The 15,000-nt window shown below is 40.4% G+C and overlaps 1 protein-coding gene across 1 annotated transcript in view; it reads left to right on the top strand.

Moving 5' to 3' along the window:
• Window positions 1-13,092: 13,092 nt before the first annotated feature.
• LOC139450948 (sterile alpha motif domain-containing protein 9-like) overlaps window positions 13,093-15,000 on the top strand; it is a 46,840-nt gene continuing 44,932 nt past the window's right edge. Inside the window, exon 1 of the mRNA XM_071232772.1 lies at window positions 13,093-13,140. The gene's annotated coding sequence lies outside the window, so the exon portion shown is untranslated. The remainder of the gene's footprint in view (window positions 13,141-15,000) is intronic.

Below are 15,000 nucleotides of genomic sequence, written 5' to 3'. Positions count from 1 at the left end.
TAAACAAACAGAACTCTCATGTACACATATTCATTTGGCAGTTATATTTAAGAATTGTTTTGTTTGGAAACAAGCCACTTAATACCCAAGATTAATGTCCACATGAGTTATGCATGTATATGTTAAGGATATTATCTACTTATTTATTATTCATGGAATCCTAAAATTAGATAATGACATCAAATAGTTACTTATTCATATGAGTTATGTTCAGGTGAAAGATAATAATTGAAGATTGATCAATTACACTGTGCTGATGCATTGACCAATATTTAATGTCCATACACCATGTACACACAATCATTGTGGAAAATATTACTGCTAAATATATAAAGAATTCAAACATTTTAAAAGACAGGAACAGCTGTAAATAACTTAACATTAACAAATATAATCAATGTATCACCAACACGGTATTTATATTTATGGGATAAATTTGAAAATGCTCCGTGAAATTGTTCTATAATGATGCTAGATTCTATAAATGTATCATTAAAGGAAAAATCCCTTAACATTCTTAAATTTAATGATATAGAGCTACAGACGTAATGCGGGGGACACAAATATTATAATAAAACAACATCATCAGCGTGTATATCACAGTTACATGAATCATATCCCTTCATATTCAACGTAACATCGAATATCAACAAACGTTCAACTAAAAGATATCGAGAAACTTGCATGCGGCGTGTCGTTTCATCATCTACCGTTTCCGGGTCACAGGAACATGCAAAGGCAAACGGATTAAAAAATACGCCAATTATGCCGTGAAAGTCACATTGTGATTTCATATTAGTGTTGATTACTTAAACTATGTAGTGATTTGTGATTATTATGTATGTGACAGGCGAAATATTTCAAAATTTACTAAAATTGTTTTGTAACGAAAGATTTTCAGCAGACTACCCCTGTCCGTGACATCGCATCCGGTGACCTTTGGACTTACTGAACTCATGCCATCAGAATTCACGGTCTTTATTTTCGTTTATCTCTCGTCATATTAAACGAATAATAACACCCGAGACATTCTTCCATTGAGAAGATCGTCAACTTTCGCCAAGGCATATATATGAAGGCAATGTAAACTTTGTTGATATTAAAACAGCAATAAATTATGCGGAGGTCGGGCGAAGCGACATACATGTTTGATTTTTTTTCGCACGTCTACAAGGAAGTTGTATTCTATATTATAAATATTCAACCAAACACTTTAAATTAGGATTGGTGAATATTCATAAATCATTGATTGTCTCCTGCACATTTTATGACATGACACGTTAGATTAACCCCAATGTTGGTTTTGATTTTCTGCCAAACATACGATGACCTCGACAATTAGCCTTTAACGTTTGGATAATGCATTTACTGAAAGTTCATAATTTACCATCGCGCTGTTATTTGCCGAAAAAAAATCGAATTTATTCTCAGTTAAAATTAAGATATCGGAGATATGATATTGAAGTCAATTCGCTCAAACGTAACAATTTAGAAAGGTTCCTAGCATGAAACGCAAACCATCTCCAATAACGTAATTGAGGTAGGTTCAAGAACATTTACAAATTTTCCCTTTGGACTTAACTTTGGTATGATTGAAAAAATACCCAGGGTATTCTTATATAGTAATGTGTAGTTTTCTATCACGAATAAATGTGCAAAATATTTCTTCACTTGGCCCTTGTTTTATGAAGCACCGACTGTTTGAAATCGTCCACCCTCTTTATAGCGCTGTATGCTAAACAATTCAGCAGGATAAAGCAGGATAAATCATATGTTATCATTATTTACAGATTAAAAATAAAAAATGCAGCAAAGAGGGTTTGGATGATCCTGGCACAGTCAGGCTGGTTTGTCTCATCATCAGCTCAGGGCCCTTGCCCTCTCTACACGCTTCTCCCAGGAAGCGCTGCCAAGTCAAACCCACCCGGAACTGATTGCAAACCCGGGTACTCTACCGATGTCAGTCAACAGATTGGGAGGTACCAAACCTAAGGCACTGAGAACAATGGGGAGTCGGACAACTTGGTACTTGGGATGCAAGCGTGACATTTCGAAAGCGAGGTCTACATATTTGCCATGTTTTTCCTCAATCTTGTCAATCACATTACTGTCAAAAGGGACAAAAAATACCCGTGCCCGTGGGTTTCACCGTAATGGTAAACGTCTGAGACCTGCATCACTTCGGGCTTTCCTCCCACATTAAGCTGACACGCCGTGATATAACTGGAATAGTGTTAAAAGCAGCGCTTAACCCAACTCACTCACTCACTCACTCATCCAAGTGAAGGACTCTGCAGGATTGCTGATCTTCTCGACACACTTCTCAACACGATGCAGTGGTCGTTCAGAAAGCCTCTCCTTGAGTCTGGACCGATTTGATATGGAATTTCGCTTGGTTGACACTCATTTCTGTACCGTCCAGCAATACAGAACTATCAACAAAGTCAACACCGACATTGAAATTATGTCCCACATCCTTGGCTCGTTTTACAAAACTGTGGAATGACTTGTTTTCATCATGAGTCTTAACATGCTTCACAAGAGGATTATCAGACAAATAAATGTGTGCAAAAGTGCACAAAACAAATCTATCATGAAGAGCCTCAACATTAATCAAACCACGCCCTCCCATCATAATTGGTAAACATATGCGATTGAGGGAAGAGCGAGGGTGGTTGGATCTATTGTCCGACATGATTCTTCTGTGAGGGTGTCAACGTCCTGATTTTCTAGTTTCAAATGAAGAATGTGGCAAAGGACATGCCAATATCATGAGAAAAGGACTCGACAAGCAGAATCTGTTTTTTTAGTGTAGATCCTCCATTGGCAATAAGTTCAAGGTCATCCATGTGAAGAAGGTGAGTAAGGGGTGTTGGGGATCTGTGCTTAGGAGGTCCCGGGTGATAACCTTCCTCTTTGTTATTATTATTATTATTATTATTATTATTATCATCATCATTATTATAAAATGCACTTCAGTCAACACCCCTGTGTCGAAGATGAAGGGGCCTACGTAAATACTTCGCATTATCCAATCCCAACCGAAAATGATGAATAAAGAAGGAATACGCAGGACCAAGCGTTATTTCGACACAACACTACGTTCGACACAGCAAAGTCTGATACAACTGTGTTTGACTGAAATGTGTACAGTCAATATATTACTTGCATTTAGCGAAGTATGTCTTCATCGTTACATATCATGTATGGGAGTGAATGAAACAACGGGAATGAAATATAACCTGGTAAAAATATTTTTGCTGTTTTCTACATTTGATGGAAACCTTAAGCTTAGGGCAAGGCTTAAACACAAGCATCTTTCATTGCTTAAGTCAATTAAGCTGTTTCAATAATTGTCCTTTGTGGCAGATTCGTCAGAATTCTGTAAGAAGATTCTCGACATCCGCCAACCAGGAACCTTAATCAGCTACGACGTTGTCAGGTCTATCATGAGCAACTAGTACGACAGACGATAAAGAACATCACCAAGAAATCTCAGAAATCCCCACGTCAACAGTCTGCACCCTTTGTGATCAGCATCCTCTACGTTGGAACAGTTAGCCACAAAATCCAGAGACTCTTAAGGGAACAGGCCAACATTGATGTAGTTTTCAAGAGAAGTCATACCATTCAGAACACAATTAAAGCCACAGGGAAGCCACCATCTAGCCACAACTTAGAACCATCAGGAGAAGTGTACCACATTCCATGCAATTGTGGACAAGCTAACATAGGAGAAACATCGAGGCCCCTCAAAACCTGAATAAAAGAACATCAAAGCTCAGTCTCCAAAGATGACTCTAAATCAGCTCTATCAGCCCACATCCTTGACAACCGAAGCCACAGTATCAGTGAGAGAGAGTCACAACCCTCGCCACCAACCTCAAAGACTACAAGAAGCCATCAACTCCAGCCGTCAATCAACCGTGACCAAGGCGCACCATCAACTCATGAAAGACCCCAATCAACCACAATCCCGTTGTTTACATAACTGGGTTCATCCTTTGTTTATGTCACTGACTTCACCTATGATTGTCATCACTACCATTGTGTGTACATAACAGGCGTCTCTACTCCAGTATAACAATATCTACTCTACTGTATAAACATTGCCTCCTGCTTGTATATATACTTGCCAACCACACTTTGTAAAATCAATCGGACCAATGTCCCCTAGAAAATGGCACTCCACAGGGCAGTATCCTCAGCCCCACCCTCTTCAATATAATGATAAACGATCTATTCGAGGGCCTATCCCCTAAAGTAAACACATCAAAATTCGCGGATGATGGAGCCATCTGGATCCGCACTAAAAGCATGAAAATGACCAAAAATCTACTCCAAAAATCTCTTAATAAAATACAACAATGGGCTGACAAATGGGGCTTCTCCCTTAACTCAGAAAAAACAACAGGAATAGTATTCAAACATAAAAACATGAAACCCGCCTCCCCAATCCTCCAGCTAAACAATCAAACAATCAAATTTCAAAAACAAACCAAATTCTTAGGACTTATTTTCGATGAACATCTCACCTGGGATGCTCACATTCAAAACCTAACAACTAAATGCAGTAAAGACCTAAACACCCTAAGATGCCTAACTGGCTCTAACTGGGGAGCCTCCAAAGATACTCTCCTCTCTCTCTACATATCCCTAATTAGATCAAAACTAGACTACGGCTGCGCCATATACAACACCCTAAACAACTCTCTATCTAAAAAACTTGACTCAATACAATGTCAGGCTCTCAAACTCATTACACGCACCCAACATGGCACCTCCTACACCTCACTTCAGGCCTTAACAGGAGAAATGCCACTAAGTCTACGCAGGGAACAGCTAAGCTTAAATTTCTGGGCCGCGTCCCAATCAAACCCTCTCATCCAAAACTTAATAAACCAAAACATCAGCCCTAAAAACCAAGCTCTAGCTCGTAAACACCCCTTACTTACCCCAATATCCCAAAGAATAACAAACTACCTAAATGAACACCAAATTAAAAATCTTCAACAAAACTGCAAACAATCAAATATCTTTACCCCTAAACTTAAAATACCCAAAATAGACACAACACTAGCTAGCCAAATAAATAAACAAACCGACCCAAACATAGCTAAAACTACCACACTAGCATACATACACAAAAATTGTCCAAATTGAAGTCACATTTACACGGACGGATCCTCAGATCCGACCTCCAAACACACGGGTTTCGGAGTCCATACCACACAACCAACTAAAACCACACAATCCTTCCGACTCCCAAATAACCAATCAATATTCACGGCAGAACTAATGGGCATTGCCTCAGCCCTCTACAATCAAGAATCCAAAAACCACAAAAAAAATCCTAATACTTACTGACTCCCTAAGTGGACTGCAAGCCCTCCAAAACAAAAATACCAAAAGCCGACCTAAATTAATAAATCAAATACTTAAAAGCTCCAACGACCTAACTAAGGCAGGCAAACAAATAACCTTCTTGTGGATACCCGCCCACGTAGGAATATACGGTAATGAAAACGCCGATAAAGCAGCTAAACTATCCCTTAAAATCCCAGAAATAAGCTTAAACTTACCCATCTCAAAATCAGAAATTAAAAGTGTAAACAAGCAAAAAATCACACAAAAATGGCATAACCTATATCTAAACTCAAATAGCCAAATCAAAAAAGTGCTCAGCAAACCACTAACCAAACCAAAAATTCTCCATCCATCAAAAAAAATCGACAGAGTAATCACTAAACTCCAAACAGGACACACCAACCTAAATAACCACCTAAAAAAATAAAAAAACACACTACAGGTAACTGCCCACACTGCAAACAACTAGAAACCCCAGAACACGCACTCATCCACTGCACACACTACCTCACACATCGAACCGCATTACAAACCACCCTCAATCTAAACAAGGCTCTCACTCTAGAAGCAATACTAAACCCACAAAATAAACTAGAAAACTTCAAGGCCTTAGGCGTATTCTTAATCAAAACGGAACTAATAAAACGCATCTAAAAACATAATAACCTACCAAATCAAAATCACATAAACAAACAAACATCCACCATACCCAGCTCCCTTAGTTCTCCTCCCCAACCCCATCGGCATCTATTCCAAATCTCAAAATTCCCAAATTATATATAAGCAGCCCCTAAAGCCCCTTCTTGGGTTGCACAGACCACCTTCGCCCCTTTCGGAAACACATGAAATGGCCTGGCCGGGCCCGTGTGCGAAATACGCATCAGTCGGAAAGCGCACGTTAAATCTCCAAAGTAAGTAAGTAAGTAAGTGTAAAATCAATTTGGTCGTCGTTGGTCGTCATATGTGTTTACTTCCGGCATGGTCGGACGCCATTTTGCCTGTCTGAAAAAAACAAATTGATACCTACATCTTGGGATCTCGAACCTAGACATTGACTTAAACACACATTGGGTTTCGAACACTGAGGACAACACCTCACTTGCGAACGCTGCGATCGCACCACGGCCACATGGCCGATCGGCCAAGGGACTCCAAATCGCCCAGCCGCCAATCCGCTACTCGCTCGACTCACCTTGCCACTCTTTCAAAGTGCTGTTAAGTATTCCTATCTTTATCCCTTTCTCCCATACTTGCATGCTTATTTATCTCCCAATTTTTTCGTCATTGACCCTTACTGTGACACATCTGACACTTCCTCCCCAAAAACACGCTCATCACCACAATCCACCTCACTCTTTACCACCCCCATAGACAGTAACAAACACTTCCCAGGTCTCACACCCACACACACCTCAAACCCAATTCCCTTTGACTTTGGCATTGACCTGGAAGAACTTATCCTCCCCCCCCCCCCCCCCCAGCAAAATCCGCAACAAAACATCACCTCACACAATACAACAGCCAAAAAAAAACCTTCCCAAAGCAAACCAAGCGCCCCTCACACTCACCCCTGGAATCCCAACACACTACCAAGAAAACTTGCTCCCAACAAACACCCCCACAAACATCCACCCCCCCTCCAAAGCACATTCTATTAGCGTTCTCAACTACATCCACACCCCTAAATGACACTTACTCTACAAACAAGTTCGCCCTCTGCCTACACAAAGCCAACATAATATACGAATATATACACAGATGTGGCAGAGGATTCAAACTCACCTTCCAAACACAAGAGACACTCCTACATGCCAGCAAAAACCCAATCATTGATGGACTAAACATAACATGGCAGGTGCCCAATTGGTTCACACAAATACAGGGAGTCATACACATAGACCACAGGGACTCACAACAAGACATACAGGACTACATTCACATGGCAAACAAAATTCCCACCCAACCTAAAATCATCAACTACAAAAACATCAACAACCGCACACCCATCCCGGGCAGGACAACCACACAGACAGTATTCCTCACATTCAAAACAACAAGTCTCCCCACTCACATTATCTTTGGTACACTCACATACAAAGTCCACCCCGTCAGGAAAAACCCTCAACAATAACATCTGCCACTCATTTGACCACCCTACATCCACTTGCAGACAGCCGCCCATGTGTCAGAAATGTGGCTCATACAGACATGAAGCCACAGAGTGCACATGGGCCCCATATTGTATCCAATGCAAAACAGAAGGGCATACAGCCACACAAAACACCTGCCCCAAACAAACAATCACACATACTCAAACTCAACAAACACATAACAAAAGAACACCTGCCTAAACCAGCAACCATACCCATATTCAGCACCATACCCGACTATTACGATCTCAACACTTCTTCAGACTCCATAGCCAGCTTCCTTCCCGAACCCCCACCCCCACCTGCCCACCCCAAAACTAAACGTAAACAACTCTTCTCCACCCCTATTCCTGCCGACACACACCCGCCGCCCCCCCCCCCCCCCCCCCCCCACCTCCCTCCATTCCCACTCCCATCCCCCGTTCCACCCCTATCCCCTCCAAACCCCCCCACAGGCCTCCAAAGGAACCAAACCCTAAGAGGGCCCTGTAGCACCTCAACCCCCCTCCACAAACCCAGTCGCTACAAACCCTTTCACAACCATCTCCACCCAGCCAGACCCCACTCCCTCCCTCACCTTCCCTCCCCAAACCCCAAGCTCCCCACCCTGCTAGATCAGCCAATCCTATACCATCCAATCACCCACAGCAAAAAAACAGACAAATAAACTACAAGATAAACACAACAAGGAAACAGCTACTCAACCACAAACTACAGATACTCAAGACAGCCCCCTCGCTAACAGTCACACCCAAGAAACTACATTCAAACACAAACAAACTCATAGAATTCCTAACAGCAGCCATTCTTCTTAAAAATCCCACACCCGAGAAAATCCACTCCCTGGCCCTTCTCTCCACCCTCTACCAAAAAACCTTCCAAAACTTCCAGGCAGCTATCAGAGCACTTAAATAAAACTCAACTCATGTTGGACTGTCAAAATTAGCCCCAGAACACCACCTTATTTGGGCATACAATCTCCCCTCATTCTAAAACCCGAATATGGTGTTCATACAGTGGAACTGCAATGGAATCACCACCAATGGGCATGAGCTTAAGGCACTCATAGCCCTTGGGAAAATCAAACCTTTAATAATTGCAATCCAGGAAACAAAAATCTCACCCAAAAAAGCCTTCAAAATACCAGGCTATGTTTTCATTCGGCAGGACAGACCACGTCCACTAAATCTCCCGGGACCACCACATGGAGGCCTCTGCATTTTCATTAAAGAACACGTACCTCAACTACGAAATTATTAACATTCCAACCCCAAATCTTGAATGCCTGGCCATCAAAACTACTATCAACAAAACTAATATGACTATTATAAATGTATACCATACTAAAACAAAACCCTTTTCAGGAGAGGATCTGGAAATATTAACTAAATTTATTGACCAAAATACACTCTTTCTAGGTGATTTAAACGCTCACCACCCACTGTGGGGCACTAAAAACTATTCTGATAAATTTGGTACACTCATCAATAACTGGATTGACACCAATGACCTTATTTGTCTAAATAATAACCAACCAACCAGAATCCCCCTCAGCCCCCTCCAATCCCCCACCTCTATCGACTTAACCATCAGCACATCCCCCCTCCAATCAAAACTCAGTTGGGAGGTCCATTAAGATACCTGGGGCAGTGACCACCTGCCCATCAAAATTTCCACCACTATAACCACATCTAGTCTAAATTCCCCATCATCCCCATCTCACCCTCCTTTAGACCAACCCTCCCAACAATCAAAATTCAATTTTCAAAAAGCTGACTGGAAAAAATTCAAAACACTGTGTAACCAGACAGACATATTCAATACCAACTTTACCAACACCATACACAAAATAGCCACTCAATGCATTCCCACAATCAAAACATCACCAAACCACACACCTGTTCCCTGGTGGAGCCCAGATATTGAAAAATTAAGAAAACTAAGGAAGAAGGCATTAAACAAGGCCAAGCGGGATAAAACCAAAATCCCCTTGTCCAAAGCTCTTAGAAACTCAACCTAGCAACTAATAAGAGCAGCCAAAAGAAACCATTGGGAAAATTTCACAAGCACCTTGAATTTGGGGAAACAAAACACTAAAATACAATGGAAAATACTCAAAGCAATTAAAGGAAACTCTAAAGCCTATTCTGCCCCCACCTTTCCTAACTTAAATACTGATAAAGAAAAGGCTAATGCCATGGCTGCTCACTTCTCGGCAACTAGTAGCTCCACCCACCACACACCAAACATGCAAAACACAATCAAAAACCACCCTATCTACACACACAGACCACCCCTCACCCATAAGGCATTCAACAAAATAATCAACATACATGAATTACAAACAGCAATCTACAGTAAAAATACAGCCCCAGCCACAGGACCAGACAATATCAGCTACATTATCCTTAACCACCTCCCTTTAAAAATTCAAACAACTATATAACCATACCCCAATCTTGGAAAACAGCCCAGGTGGTACCGGTTCTCAAACCAGGGAAACCCCCACGAGATCCGGATTCCTACAGGCCTATCTCCCTCAAGTCCCATATTTGTAAAATAATGGAATCCATCATTAACAACAGACATAAATTCCAAATTTCATCCCATAACCTTTTACATGAGGACCAGAGCGGCTTTAGGGCAAACCGACAAACTCTAGACCACATTTTACATTTGGAACATGACGTAAAAACAGCACTCGCCCAGAAACAATACACCCTGGCCATTTTCATTGATTTTAGTAAAGCGTTTGACATGGTTTGGCATAACGGCCTGATACAAAAACTTAAAGAAAAAGCCATAGATGGTAGGATTCTAAATTTCATCCACTCTTTTCTAACTGACAGAAATATCACAATTAAAACTAACAACTCATTATCTGATCCACACCTTTTAGAAAACGGCACCCCACAGGCAAGCATCATTTCTCCAACTCTATACAATTTCATGATAGACGACATATTTCCGCCTAAATCTAAAAACACTACCACTGCTAAATTTGCTGATGACATCTCGTTTTGGACGTCGTTTACATCAATTAAAGAAATTCAAAAAAGAATTCAACCCCTGCTTAACCATGTACAAAACTGGGCATCCCAGTGGGGATTCAAAATCAATACACAAAAAACCCATTGGCTTACTTTTAAAAAAAAGACGCATGCAAAATTATACACCCAAACTCACCCTTAATAACGAATTTATCACATTCATAAATGAAGCAAAATTCCTAGGAGTTACTTTCGACCAACAACTAACATGGGCCCCCCCATATTCATAACTTGGTCACATCATGTCAAAAAGATCTTAATCTAATGAGAGCCATTAGTGGCTCTGATTGGGGCGCTGACAAACAAACATTACTCAACATACATAAATCACTCATACTACCCAAAATTGACTATGCCGCCCAGGTCATTCACTCTATCACGGAAAAACTAGACAAAAAACTCACTTCTATTCAGTATAAAGCCCTAAAAATAGCCCTGGGGACCAGAACCGGTGCCTCACTTAATTCACTAAAAACTCATCTCCGGTACCACAACAATCAAGCTAAGACGTAATCAAACTACTCTAAATTACTGGGCTGGGGCTCAACACAACCCCATATTTAAACAAATTACAGAGAAATACACAAACCTTAGACCTGCCACACTCAAAAAGTTCAAAAACAACCATAACTTAGCCCCATACCTAACACATCTATATAAACTCATCAAAACCCACAAACTTGAAAATATCAGACAAACTTCCCCATCTCACACATACATCAACGACAAACCCGGCACCTAATACAGACTTAACACTCCACAACTATTCACTACACAAACCGACTTAACCAAAACAGACAAACTGCAAAAACAGACCACTATATACAACTAAACTGGCCAAATCACACACATCTATACTGACGCCTCCCAAAACGACAACAACATCACAGGTTTAGGAATCCAAATTACACAACCAGTTTCCATTACCACTAACTTTCACTACACTAACTTCACACACACCACTACAGCAGAACTACTAGCCATCCAATGTGCATATCACTATATTAAACAATCCAAGGACACCAACTCCTTAATCATTTCGGACTCACTAGGCTCATTATCCCAAATTCAAAACAAAACATCAAAATCGCGTCAAGACATTATAAACAATATCACAGACATACATAATAACATCACAGAAACAAACAAAACAATAACATTACTTTGGGTACCTGCACACACTGGAATACAAAGCAACCATCTATCAGACACAGCAGCAAAATTAGCCACCACACACCGATCACCTTGCATAAACTTCACTACAAGTAAGGCCGAAATCAAATCAATAATCGGAAAAAAACATTCAGAATCAAAATTTCCAAAATAATATTCAAAATTCTAAATCTGCATGGATAAAAGCTCTTTTCACTAAACCTGTTACTAAATGCCGCAATTTCACAAAATCTATCATCACGGATAAAATTATAAATAGAATGCTCAGTGGCCAAATCAACCTCAACGAAACACTACATAAACAAAACAGACACCCACACCCCAACTGCTCCCATTGCAATACACCTGAAAATCTAGATCACATATTTAACTACTGCATACAATACAAACAACAACAAATACAGCTATACAACTCCCTGCTCCATAACCATGCTCGTTCATCCAGCCGCTTACTCAAGCCAACACGCTCACGACTGCCACTCACTGACACCAGCCTCCCCTCCCCCTAGCCAAGTAAGCCCAACGTTTATTATAGGAAGCAGGTTTAGAGTGGGTGCGTTTAACAAAGTCAATATTTGTATTCCTCTCGACATGTAAAGAAGAAACCGCCTGACTGTAAAGAAGCCTTGCGTGTATAAAAAAAAAGGTTAGATATTACTATATTATGGTACATTGTTTTGGGGTCTCTATTTATTGAGAGCCCTTTCGAAAGCGTTCTTCACTAACATTTACTCTAGCATTGCAGACATGTTTTCCGTTTAGGTCTCATAACAGTTGTGTCCGCCATGTTTGTTCAATAGGTGGATTGTAACTTGCCATGACAAACTATAATTGGTTTTATGTCATGTGTTTTTATACGTTAAAATAATAATAATAATAATAATAATAATAATAATAATAATAATAATAATAATGTAGTTCCAAACAAATGATCTTCCAAATAATAATAATAAAATAAAAATAATAATAATAATAATGTAGTTCCAATCAAATGACCCTCCAAATATATATTTTTTTAATTTCATCGCAGCATGTTCTGCAAACGGACTGGCCAAGTCATATCTTGGAAATCAAGGGGTCAAGTAATTTCTTGGAAAATCTATGCCATCTCCCGTTGAGGGGTGGTAGGTTGTAGAAATAGTGAAGAAAAGGCTGAACGAATTTATTGCGCCAACAAACTCTATAATTTAACATTCTGCTATATATCTTAATGTGTAATTCTTATTAGTTAGTTAGCAATTACCCCCAGTCAATAATACAAATTCAAAATAAAATACATCTCCACCCCGAACTAAGATGTCGCAGAACTTGACCTACATCGCGGTTACATCCTCACCACTGTTGCACAACTGTGCGCTGTTGAACACGGACCGCAAATTTGCAGGTTAACTCGCGATGAGGTAGGTAGTCGGGAGGTAATCGCACATTGTACAAATTTTTGCCTTGACTAGAATCGAACCGATATCAAAAGAATAATCTTTTACACTAGATCTACCATTCAAAAGCTTCACTGCACTTGCAGTATATTGACCAGTGAAGATCTGAGTAGAGAATAGGCCTTCAGCAACCCATGTTTTCTGTAAGAGGCGACTATGAATGTCGTCAGGGGCGACTAACGGGATCGGGTGGTCAGGCTCGATCGCCGACTTGGTTGATGCATGTCAGCGTATCCAATTGCGTGGATCGATGCTCATGATACCAAACACTGGATTGTCTGGCCCAGACTTGATTATTTACTGACCGCCATCATTTAGGTGGAATATTACTGAGTGCGGCGTTAATCAACACACAAACAAACACTGGGAATGAAATGTGTAGGGCTGAGATGAGTCCAAATTTACTACTTGGGTACTCTACCCGTGACCCGTGTACCCTGGGTACTGCAGGTATCAAGTTGGGGACAAACTGTCCGATTGGGAACGGTTTTACCACGGACCTATATATACATTATACAAGTCCGTGGTTTTACCGGAGCCCTGGCAAAAGCTAAGCAGTACTCAAATACAATGATCGGATGATGCATACCTATTGTGATATGAGAGACGGGGCCGCCTGCTGAAGAATGTTCCAGTCGACTGAAAGGGAACCAGTCTCGTGTTGATCGGACTGTATGTACAGTCCATATATGGCCAACAAAGCCTTGTATTATGGTCTGGAATTGCGTAATGTACTGAAATAGATATGATGTTATTTTAAGGAAGGGGTATCCCAGTTTGGGCAAGTTTTGACCCTTTTCCTTTTATCATCCGGAAGGCGGGTAAGGATGTGATATATGCCAGTTGGTTGTCTTTTCATCTGTTTTCTTATTACATTTTCGAAGCAGACATGCGTTCTACCGGAAGAGTACGTTTCTCTTTCAAGGCATTCGCATAGAAATAGTTGTCATGACAATAGCCGAAAACCGCGATGGGATCCTACAGTCATCATGACTCAACATCACTTTTTGACTATTGGACCCCATCGCGGCTCTGGCTATCATAACAGCGACTTGAAAAAAATAAAATTGTTCGGCTGAGTGGAATATTTTCATTATGTATTTGCGTCACTCTGTTTTGTGTCACTATATACTAGTACGTCTCATTGATGGAAAGGAAATATAGATTGAGAAAAATATACAACGCGCACTAACATGTTGAATTTGGTAGAGTCAGGTCTCCGAATATCGTACAGACTCCTAAGTTCCGTACACTTTGATGTTTCCTTGATTGCTTTCAATGCTTTCATGCGGCGTCAAACTACTTTCGTTGGTTGAAATGTGGTAATCCCCAACACTATTTTCAGCTATCACGTGTATTTGTCATGCGTTTTCTCACGAGATATGATTGGTTATCGCGAAGTGCACTTGTGCAGAAGCGGTTCTCTCCATTTCTTGCTGGGTTGACGTCAAGGCCACGATTCGAGAACCTCGATCTACACGTGACAGCTCATTGCGGTAAATTTAATAAGCACGAACGGTACGGAAACAAGAAATAATGCATAACAGCTGCCATAAACATTTAATATTGAAAATTATTAATAGGTTTCATATAAGTTATTTTCAAAATTAATTAAAAGGGGGACGTACGATATTTGATGCCCAAATAATTATAATATTTTGCTATGCTTCTAATTTCGTACAGTGAAATTTTCAATTTTCCATTTGATATACCCACTTATGAAACACTTGAATAAGCATTGATAAACAAATTAAAATGACAAAAAGAATATATATTGTCACCTTAGTGTATGGTCATTGTTGAAGTCCATCTTGAAGTAGTCGC

This window comes from Haliotis cracherodii, unplaced genomic scaffold, assembly GCF_022045235.1.
Source record: "Haliotis cracherodii isolate W230 unplaced genomic scaffold, xgHalCrac1.p SCAF_8, whole genome shotgun sequence".
Classification (NCBI taxonomy): domain Eukaryota; kingdom Metazoa; phylum Mollusca; class Gastropoda; order Lepetellida; family Haliotidae; genus Haliotis; species Haliotis cracherodii.
This window is presented reverse-complemented; position numbering and strand designations above follow the sequence as displayed.